Below are 11,644 nucleotides of genomic sequence, written 5' to 3'. Positions count from 1 at the left end.
GTAGACCTCCTGTAGAACTGTGTCGGGAGGTCTAAGATTTGCTTATGACACACTGGACAGCGGAAGCATCCACAAAAACCCCTCCACCCAGCACCGGCAAGGGTCCTATCGCAGACTATACAACGAAATGTTCTTTTTACATATAGGAAATCCTCTCTTGATAACTCATGGTAAACAACACGTTCCACACAGTACCAGATATCGGGTTCTATTCCAGGCTCTCTTTTCAAAAACAAGATGGTACAGTGGGGGGTTTCATATGTAATATATATTTCAACTTCGGGCTCTATATCCATATCACTTCTCAAACACGGGATGCCACAGTAGATGTTTTGCGAACCGAGTGGTACGTAGAGTGTACACATCACTTGAAAACAGTCGGTTTCAATGTGCTCTTCGATGAGAGCGTCCCTGACCGTCAGCGGTACTTCTAAACTCATAAGGGCACTCCCATTGTTAGAGAACTGTTTGACCACGGTTTTTTTAGCGAGGTCAAACAGGGAGTGTGGCTGGAATGCTCTAGACTCGGCCATGGTTTGAGTTAGAATGAAACACTCGCACCTCCCCGGTGACATTGACTTGAGGTCATGTGACCTCTCCCTTCCATAAAGCTCTCGCGTTCTGTAACGCAGTCAGTCAGTTACAATGTTGGCAACTGTGCTGGTGGTATTGTGGCAGTACCTCGCCAAGGAGCTACCGCCTCCACCGCCACCGCCTCCTCCGCCACCGCCTCCACCGCCACCGCCGCCACCGCCTCCTCCGCCACCGCCTCCTCCGCCACCGCCTCCATCGCCGACCGCTAAAGGTACGTAATACTTGTTTCAAAAGTTTACTAATGATTTTCATTCAGATAGATACTCAGAGTATCGGATTTTTTTTTCAGCATCAGGGTCTCGTGTCCCTTTCGAGGGACCTATAGAAGACTACGACGTCGGGTGGTACTCCGACGAAGAGGAGGACAATGCAATGTTCTTGAAATACTTGGAGGCTGTAGGTAAGTCCTTAAGATAGTCTCTCTCTAGGTCAGGCCGTGCCAGTGGGGTACCTCCAGGGGTTCTGTCGTACGCACAACATTCAGGTCCCAGGGCTTACAGAGTTTAGGCCTGCCTTAGAGACCTTCATTCGTGACCCCAGGGCTTACGGGTTTTACGCCGGCCTTAGAGGTCTCATTCACACACAACATTCAGGTTTACGGGCTGTTAGGCCGCGCCAGTGACCTTCATTCGTGACCCCAGGGCTTACAGGTTTTACGCCGGCCTTAGAGGTCTCATTCACTCGCGCTTCCAGAACCCCTGAAGCTGTCCGGGGCATAGCCTTGTCATGTGCAAGTCTTTAAGAATCAATATATGGAACAGGACTCACGCTTGCGATTGGTGACGGTGATAGTGGGGAGTATGAGGCTCGTGCGTCTTTATAAGTCAGTCAGTTAGTTAGTTAGTTAGTGTCAGCATGTCAGATGAACAAAGAGTTATTACCTTGACTTTGAAAAAGTTCACTGATATGTGGAAGGCGGGTCTGTGAACTTACGGAGGATCGGAGGAGTGTACTTAGAATAGCAGAGGAGATGCGAGCGAATCGACTAATGGGATCAGAGTGTAGTTATTTGTAAGTTTTTAGCCTTTTACTGTAACCGAATGGTAGAGTTTCATACTTACCTTCGTGTTTGCGTTTGGTCCAGTCACTTTAAACATTTTAGTCTCTTCTACGGTAATTATGTTTCTGTCTTTAGTACGCCTAATGCGGTTCTCAGTGATCTCTAATGATTGCTTGCTTTCAGAAAGTACCATTTCTTTTAATTTTGAAAAATTTAGTTTTTCACTAGTTTTTAAATTTAGAGTAAGGCCTTTTATTTTACAAACTTCAACTAGTGCGTTTTTATTAGTGGACCAAACAAGATAGGCATAAGTCTTGGGGCCTCCGGAAACAAATTCTACTATGTATGAGTCTGGACCATAGTCGGCCAACTCGTCGGTCATTTCGCCCAAGTAGTCCCCTGTGGGGACACTGTACGAACCTTCCTTACGTATGTACAATACACTATCGGTATCATAGTAAAGTACTTGTTTGCCTATTCGATCTAAGTAACTGTACAGCTTAAGTCTAGCGTGTGCGGTGGTGAAGGCCGCGAGCACAACATTTACGGTTCGCAGGGATTCACCGACTTCGTCTATGTTCTGCCAGTTAACAAGGAGGACCTCTTCGTTAATTTCTTGAATGACGTTTACTTGTGTCCCGGGACTTGTTAGTAATTTAAAAAACTCGTCGGGTTCTCTAATGATGGAAGTTTTAGTTTGGTTCTCCCTCTGTCCAAATTTTCCCCAAAACGAATTTAGCATCAATTTTGCGAGAGAGCGAAGACCCCCGTTTTTTTCAATTTTGGAAGGGTCGAGTCTGACACCTTCGTGTTTATAATAATTTTGAATATACACGGCTTTATCCTCTTCTGTGAGGCACCAGGAGGGGTAGCCCGATGCCTCCTGTTTAATTTTTAGAAACTTATTTACAAAATCGGTAAAAAGGCCACCGTCTTCGTAAGTAATGATTTTATAATCCCAAAGCTCGTACATTTCTAAGATGGTATACCCCTTCTCTACAGCCTTTCTCATTTCCTGCATCGTCCATGTCCCTGTCAATGCTCTTTCTTCGGTGCTATGATTACAGTCTGTGTTTAGCATTTCTAGACCACATGTACGGCATAAGACAAATATTAATTTATTGTTCATACGTGTAGGGAGGACGGGGTGGTACAAATTTAGCGGAGGCGATACTTTACATTTTAGGAGTCCTTCGGCCTCCATGCCTCTTTCTCTACACTCCTTGTCACCTACAAAGATTTTTGGATGGGATAAAACATAAGGCAAAAACTTATTGACAAACGGGTACAAGGAGCAAACGTCTACATACTGAATTGTTTCCCCGTCCTCGCACTTGTGGAAGGTTTTAGCATTACCTGTCCTTCCCCCGAAGAAGGCATCTCTGGGATTGAGCGGGAGTGTGTTTAGGATGGGGAGAGAATTTAGATAATCCAATTTTTGTTCTTTCTTTATTTTATTGAATTCACACTCCCACATTTCAATTACTTCATAGTCGGATGCTCGGAGACGAGCCATTTTAGCTTTGGTTCTCTCGAACCTTAAGTGCAGGGAGTCTGAGGGATCATCGGGCAAGGATGCTTCCCTATCGTATCTGAAACATTTTGGGCACCCATGGAAATAACAGCCCTGAAATTCGTATACGCGCTCCCCGTCAAAACCGTCTACTTTTAATCCCTCGATTTTTACTTCTCTTTCCCGTCCTGCGTGTTGGATCCTAATACCGCGCTGGTCTTCCTCCCAAGTAAGCCATTGTAAAGCAATAGGCGATTGGTTATCAACCATACGGTATCCGTTTTTAGGAACCAGGCCAATAGTGTTGGGTTTTAAGAAATTCCGTCTAAAAACCAAATTACAGGCGCTGGCAATGGTGACGGCTTCTATGAACGGATCTACATTACATTCTTTCAAAAACATGTTTCTAAACTTAATACACGCTTGCGCCAGTATCTCCACATCGGAGATACAGTACTCGACCAACTCTTTTTGAAAGTCAAAAACTACATTTTGGTTAAGTTGGTCGTTGTGCCAATTTTCAAAATCTTTGTAAGACTTCTCAAACATGGATTCAGGGCAATAGTACTCCTTGGGTGGTATGGGGCCTACATAATTTTGGTTTGCCAAAGTATTGAAAAGATGAGGGAAGTAACCCTTCTTCTTCTCCGGGGGGAGATCAAAGGCTTTGGGTAGTGCAGAGAGGGCCATGGGGAAATAATTTAGCGAATCGATAAATCTGACGTTATCTAATTCCATAAGAATGACTTTAGTGCCACGCATAATTAGCTCTGGAGTGAATTTTGATTGTTCGAGAACGTACTTTAACAGAAATTGAAAGTCGAAACCCTGACCGTTATGAGCCATTACACATACGTTTTTGAATTTTTTTCTCTCCTCCATTACGTAATCCATGAATCTTACTACAGGGTCTTGTCTAAACACACGAGTGCGGGAGGTACAATTTTGGCAATTTTCCCCACCAATGCATTTCCAACAAAATTGTTGAGAAACACAAAGGTTAACTTTATGAACTCTAGATTCTTCCGTTAAAATTTCATCTTGACGGGTCTCTAAATCAAAGAAAATGAAAAGAAAGTCTTTGGTTTTGGGTTTTCCTGTGTCGACCCGCATGTAGCACTGGTGGTTTGGGGCCATGAACTCGTTACAGATTTTACAAAACACTTCACCGCACACATGTTTTGACTTACGATTGTTCAAAAACACAAGTCTTTGGCACTGTAAGCATTTTTTTACCGACTTACAACGTTCACTCTTGTGGGCCGCGAAACAAATCTGATTTTTCATGGTCATGTTACAGTCAGGGCACAAAATTCCCCCATGCTCCTCTTTACAAGGCGGAGAAACGGATTGACATGCAGGACAGATATTTGAACACATATGTACACCTTTGTGGTCGTAAGGGACATGGCATGCTTCACAATAGAAACGGCACGCAAAAGCTGCAGTTAGGCTAGTTATTACATTATAATGGTTTTCGTGATACAACAAGTTAATTTTGTACAAAGCACTTTCATTATTACCATTAAAATACACTTCTCGGCCTTTACGGTTGTAGTTATAAACTGTAATATTATATTTTTTGAGGTGGTCTTGGAATTTATTAAGTTCGGGGACCCCCGCTCCCTCTTTCGGTATTTGAACTCGGGCTTTCGCCATCAATTTTTTCGCCTTTGTTGTTTGTCTCGCGCCTTTGTCTTTTTTTATCAATTCATACTCGGGATCTTTTTTAGCATTGGCCTTTGCTACCACTATAGCTCGGGGCAGACACAGACTATCGCTATTCTTAATGACTACGATACCTCTACGTGCTTTACATTCTTCTTCAAAGTTATTATAAAAACCTGGTCTTACTCTAGCACTACCTACAGGAAGATTAATTCTAGTACACTCTACTCTAAACGTATCAGCTGACTTTACGGAATCGGCATTACTTTGAATTATGCCACCAAAAATTTCGAATAAAACATCACTTTTGACTTGATGAGCCGGCCGAAACGCTACATAACCTGGCTCTTTGGTTTTCAAATTTAAACTGTGAAGTGTAAATCCCAGGTAGTCTGAATCTGAACAGTTTGATTTTATGTCATCGACTAATTTGGAAAATCCGGTTTTTATCCAGTCTATTTCACTTACGTTATCTGGTACTGTATTAAATTTGAAGGTGGTCTTGGTACCGTAAACTCTGTATCTTTTTACATACGTCTCGTATTTTCCTAGTACTTTTACAGGATCCAGTTCCATACGAGACTCTGGACCTACTTCAATAGGTTGAGATTCCATTGCAACAGTAATATATTAAAAAATAATATCTGGGTAACTAGGTAGGTAAGCACTGTCTTATTTATTTTATATTAGTAATTAGCGAGGTTTACTTGTCTTGATAATTTTACACAATGTTGTGCAATATCAAGGAACAGAGCGACATAGGTCTTACCTCTTTGACGTTCACCTCCAGACTGGCGAGACAGGGAAATCTCTGCCGACTGTGTAGAACACCGACCAATCAGAGTGCTTGGCGGCTATTTTAGACCAATCAGAGACGCGTTTATTCCGGCCAATAGGAAGTTTGCGGTTGCAGTCGTTACATGTCTGGTTTTTTTTACAGGTAACCGCAAGGGACCCGGAGGCTGACCACGGTGACCACTGATTATGTAGCAATAAATAGCTTATCTTTACTGAGTCGTTTTATTTGAAATCCCCGCCGAGAAAAGTGAGGTTATGTTTACGTGGGCGCGGCCATAATGGTTTTTTTTTTTGATCACGTGATACATGGGCGCAGCCATGTTGGAATTCCCTCCGTCCCTCGTTTCTCCCTCACCGGACCCAACAAATCACCGATTTTACCGAAAAACAACGATTTTGACACCCAAAATCACCCCAAAACACTAGGATAAGAGTGTGAGGAGGGAATTTCTCCCGCACATGAGGGAATTTCTCCCGCACATGAGGGAATTTCTCCCGCAGGGGGCGGAGCTTAGCCGCCATCTTGGATCACGTGACCCCCTCTCGACCAATCAGGGCGCGGTCCGCAAAGGGCGCAAGGTCTACTAGCCAGTATTCACACTATTCAACAAAATCAGGAACTTAAAAAAAGAATTTCCTCATCAATGATCCGTACGTGCGTAACCTTGGCCACTATTCTTTATAATGTGAATATATTCAGGATGTTTTTGAAACAAGGAGACGTAAAGCATCATATTTTTATATTTTTTCGATGGGCACTCCAAGTACCACGACTTGTGTATTAAGTTTGAGGGTCTTTGTACATACTCTAGACATATTTTGGCACTAAACATGGAATTTGATGAGTTTTCGAACATATAAATGTACGCATATCCTGCATAATTTATTCTTGTTATTTTAATATAATTGTTACAAACGTAATCAAGTTTAATTAAAACTATATCGTTGTACTATGTTGCTCAGGATGAGAAGCTCTTAAGTTCACGGTACAACAGATTCAATATCTCTTTGTAGTGTAATATCATTGCGGTGGTTGTAGTGATCCTGAAGTCATCATTGTAACCCCGTGATCAGATTGATGTTTTCAATAATAAGTATAGGATCAAACTATGTGGTATCCCTTTTCGAGAATGAATCATACAAATAAGACAAATTATCAGATTTATAAAGGAAATCCTTGAAATATACATTTTAATTTACTCTAACATGAATATATTAATATAATCTAGCTATTCCAGTATGTGTGAGGTAATATTTATCTTTCAATGATAAATTTTAACTTCATTGGCATCCACTAGTTATTGATCTCTAAGATCTATATGTCACTAAAGTCTTAGAAAATTATTTTCATTAGCTATATTAGTAAGTTTACTCTTTCCTTTATTTAAACACAACCTATCATCAAGAAGCGACTTAGAGAAATTACTATATATTAAGCTACCCAAACAAATAGAATAAGACACATGGGCAAATATTTAATGAAAAGAACATTTTGAATAAAAAAACTGAGATTTATCATTTAACGCATGTGATGAGGTTATGTTGAATTGGTTAGAACACTTTTTAAGTTACATTGGGTCCTTTATTACGCTATTGTATCAATCTATGATGGTGCATATCAGGAAAGCCTGTAACACATAGTGTTATCTCGAGGAAGAACTTATTGGACGGTAAACTTGAAATTTGAATTTTTCGCCCAGCTATCACAAATGGTTCTATGAAAAATTCTTCTTTTTTATTTATGTCTATTGGTTTTTTTGTCTATGTTTCCTCTGGATATTTCAACGAATTGATCCTTGGACAAGAAACATATATATCAACTCCAATATGGAATCTAGCTAAGAGTTTACTTACCCTACCTATCCACACAATACAGAGATTTTACTTTTAGGTTTAAAATTTTCGTTATATATTTTTACATAGACAAGCATAATAAGTGCACTGGAACTTTTCTGGGCGCCATTAAAGTCTATCAGTGGCTGCTAAAATTTCTCCTCTGACCAGACTATGTAGGCACAGAAAGGAACATGGATAATCAACCATCGCTAGAGTAAATGAAGTGAGAGATTTGGGAATTACTCTGACACAGAATTTTAGCCCTGAGGCTCACGTTCATAATATTTGCTCGAAGGCAAACAGAATGCTTGGTTTTATCTCCCGTTTTTCTAAACATATAACAAATATGGTAGCCCTGAGGACAATATACTGTGCCCTGGTACGCCAGATTCTGGAATATGGATCGACTGTTTGGAATCCACACCAAAAGTACCTTTGTGATGATCTTGAACGAGTTCAGCGTCATTTCATCCGTTTGGTGGGTGTCAGAAATGGATACCAATACCAACAAGTACCAATTGATGATATGTACGCCAGACTTAAACTGGAACATCTTGATACTCGCAGGACTGTAGCCGACTTAGTGGTTCTCCATAAGTTGGTGAACGGTGAGATGGTTTGCCCGGACGTCCTTCAACTCCTCAATTTCAAGACACCATCCAGCACTCGTTCCAATGACCTCTTCATCAGGCAACACTATGGCACAAACTATGCAGCAAACAGCACGGTGGCTCGCCTGCAGAGGGCCGGCAACAACCTGCCTATAACTGTCGACCTGTTCCATGATGGCGTGAGATCATTGAAGTGGAAAGTGAAAGGTGCAGTGCTGCCAACGTAAATGCCTCCACTTAATGTCTATGTTTGTTCATTTTCTCGGTTTATTGTATGTCATAGTTTGTCTATTTACCATTGTTATTTTTACTGTCTGCTGTTTTGAAACACTGTTACGAATATCCCTGTTATATTATTTTATAGTTTATTATGTTTTTTCTGTTGTTACTGTTATTAAGTTATTTCTGTTATTATGTTATTTCTATTGTTATAGTTTATTTATTGTTGCGTTCTTTCATTATGGTATTGTTATAGTTTTTAAAACATTTAAATACGTTTTTATTGATCTTGAATTATGGATCTTGAATGTAAAAATGGAGTATGTCCGTTGGAAATAAATAAATAAATAAATAATAAAATAAGCATACAAGGCAAAGTAAATCGTTGTAAATCTAACTATATACATTTTTCTCTGTCATAAGTAAAACACTTTGCACAACAAATAATTAAGATTTGTAGTAAATTAGAAATTAATTAAGTATAACATTAATGTTTGACAGTACTTTTTCACTTCACTTAATTGAACTAAATTAACACTAAATTGAATGTAAACTGTCTATCCTACATTGAGTGTACAAATAATCTAATTTTTTTATTTGAAGTGGTAAATTATCTTGATATACAGGGTGAGTGGCTCTTGGTGTGACAAAATGTTTTGGGTTATAATGCAATGTAAATATGATACAATGGCGGTTATAAAAAAGTCTAACTCCAAAAATTAGGTCTAAAATGAATTATTTTCACTTTTTCTAAAAAACCCGTGTTTTCGAACATGAATCTGACATTTCTCAGCAACGTATAGACATATGTGAGCAAACTACATGATGTTTAGATTCTCCGTTAAATTTTCATTTTGAAAAAGTTATCGGTTAAAACATTAATAAAAGAATATTAAGCTTCAGGTCGATTCAAATGGCAAAGTTGCTAAGTTTTAGAAAAACTGAAACCTAATTGAACCCCATCTTTTTACCACACCCTGTACACAAGAATGTGTCAAGTGATATTAAAAACTTTGCCATTTAATAGGATTTAAAATGATATTCCATATAACCATAGTTAATTATTCAGTTACCTACTTTTATTGGTTTGAATATTAAAAAACATGCAAGCTACAAAAAGATTTAAATAATTTAATAACAACTGCACTTAATTTTTACCAACTATTTAGGTGTTTTTCCATTAAAAAAAAAACCAGTATAGGTTAAAGATTAACACTGAGTAGTCATAGGACGGTATAATAAACATAATTTTTCAGCATTAGTAAAGATATTTAATAATGGAACTTTAATCAATTATCAATAAGGTAAATGAAAATTAGAATACATCATGAGCACAAAACATTAAAAGTAAAATCATTGCAGTTCATTCTCAAAATGGCGACCTTCTTTTTTCACACAAGCTCTTGCTCGATTTCTCATTGTTCCTACGGTCATTTTAAAAGACAGTTTTTTCCCGAAGCCTTTGAGCAGCCAGACCAATTCTGCCTCGTAATTCTTCTTCTGAGTTTACTGGGGTGGAATAAACTTCCTGCTTAAAAAACCCCACACAAAAAAGTCCATAGGTGTAAGGTCGGGAGATCGGGCAGGCCATGCGACAGTTCCCCCACGTCCATTCCACTCGGGATAGTTTTTAGTCAGCCATTGACGTACTGTTGCATTAAAATGTGGAGGGGCTCCATCCTGCTGGAATATAAGCTCGTCTCTTTCAACATTGTTCAAACCATCTAGAAGGTTAAGTAGGTCGTATTGCAAAAAATCTAAGTAGTTTGTTCCATTTACAGTTCCATCAAATATGTGAGGGCCAATCAATTGGTCGCCTAAGACTCGACGCCAAACAATAATACTAAAACGCGTTTGAAAGGATTGTTCCCTTGTCCGGTGTGGGTGATTTGTAGTCTAGGAGCATAATCAGTTGCTTTCAGACCTTGAACAGGCGTACAATGGTATGGATGGAACTTATTCTTATGCAAAATGTCCAAAACCTTCCATTGTGATACACCTACGTCTCTAGCAAGTTGTCTACTACTATCATTCCGAACTGAATTTAGAACAGTTCATCTAATCCTAAATCATGAGCAATGTGTCCTACTTCGTTAGGTCTTTTGTGAACTGTACCTCCCTCCACAAGACGTTGATGGAGTCTTGAGAACACAGAATGACTTGGAAGTCGACGATCAGGGTAGCGAGCTTGATACTCTCTTTGGGCAGCACGCGCATCTCCATCACAAAACCCGTAAATAAAGTGCATATCAGCGTATTCTCGAGTAGTGAACTCCATGGCAGCCTACACTTGACTACATTGAACAGAAAAATAGTTTATTGGAGGTAGAAGTAATTCATGTGGACACTGGTCTTATAAAACAAGATAAGGAATGAATGTACAATAATACTGGTATAAGTGATAAGATAAGAAATTAAAACATTGATAAAGGATGTGACCATTAATCCGTAACTAGCATCCACAAATTATTTTAAACTGCTTTACTTTTTTGTAATCTTCAATTCCTTGTTTTATGAGGCAGTTTCATAAAACATAAAAATTAAGTACAGTTGTTATTATATTGTTTTAATCTTTTTGTAGCTTGCATGTTTTTTAATATTCAAACCGATAAAAGTATGTAACCGAATACTTAACTATGGTCATATGGCATATTATTTTAAAGCCTATTAAATGGCAAAGTTTTTAATATCACTTGTGTACAGGGTGTGGTAAAAAGATGGGGCTCAATGATATTTCAGTTTATCTGAAACTTAGTAACTTTGCCATTTGAATCGACCTGACGCTTAATTTTCTTTTCTTACCGATTTAACCGATAACTTTTTCAAATTGAAAATTTAACGGAGAATCTAAAAATTATGTAGTTTGCTCACATTTGTCTATACGTTGCTGAGAAATATCAGATTCATGTACGAAAACACGGGTGTTTTAAAAAAACTGAAAATAATTCATTTCAGACCTAATTTTTGGAGTTAGACTTGTTTATAACCGCCATTGTATCATATTTATATTGCATTATAACCAAAAACATTTTGTCACACCAAGAGCCACTCACCCTGTATAAGGTATTCTACAAATCTTACTTGTGTTTATTTTTGTATACAGCCTAAAGTGAATTATTAGGAAATCAAAATAGATCAAATTAAAGATAAATCTAGCCTCTTAATAATGCTATGCATAACGGTGTATTTAGTTTTTTTAATCTTTATTACAATTTTATCACGAATAAAAGTTTTTGTCTTCATCTTTTGATTTGATATTTTTATTTCTTAATAAATAACAAATCTCTCAATATTTTTAACATACCTTATTACTCATTATGGACTGAATAATAACCATGCACTAATGGAAGACACACTACGTTCAGAATAAATGTATTAGGCTTCAGCCAGTTTACCTTGTTATAC

The 11,644-nt window shown here is 38.5% G+C and overlaps 1 long non-coding RNA gene across 1 annotated transcript; it reads left to right on the top strand.

Annotated features, from left to right (window-relative positions):
* The first annotated feature begins 873 nt into the window (after nt 1–873).
* On the top strand, nt 874–5,785 carry LOC124361497. Its single transcript, XR_006922308.1, has 2 exons — nt 874–994; nt 5,716–5,785. It is a non-coding gene; the product is annotated as an uncharacterized LOC124361497 (long non-coding RNA).
* The last annotated feature ends 5,859 nt before the right edge of the window (nt 5,786–11,644 follow it).

This window comes from Homalodisca vitripennis, chromosome 4 (assembly GCF_021130785.1).
Source record: "Homalodisca vitripennis isolate AUS2020 chromosome 4, UT_GWSS_2.1, whole genome shotgun sequence".
Classification (NCBI taxonomy): domain Eukaryota; kingdom Metazoa; phylum Arthropoda; class Insecta; order Hemiptera; family Cicadellidae; genus Homalodisca; species Homalodisca vitripennis.
Note: the sequence above shows the minus strand (reverse complement) of the source record. Positions and strands in the feature narration are given on the sequence as shown.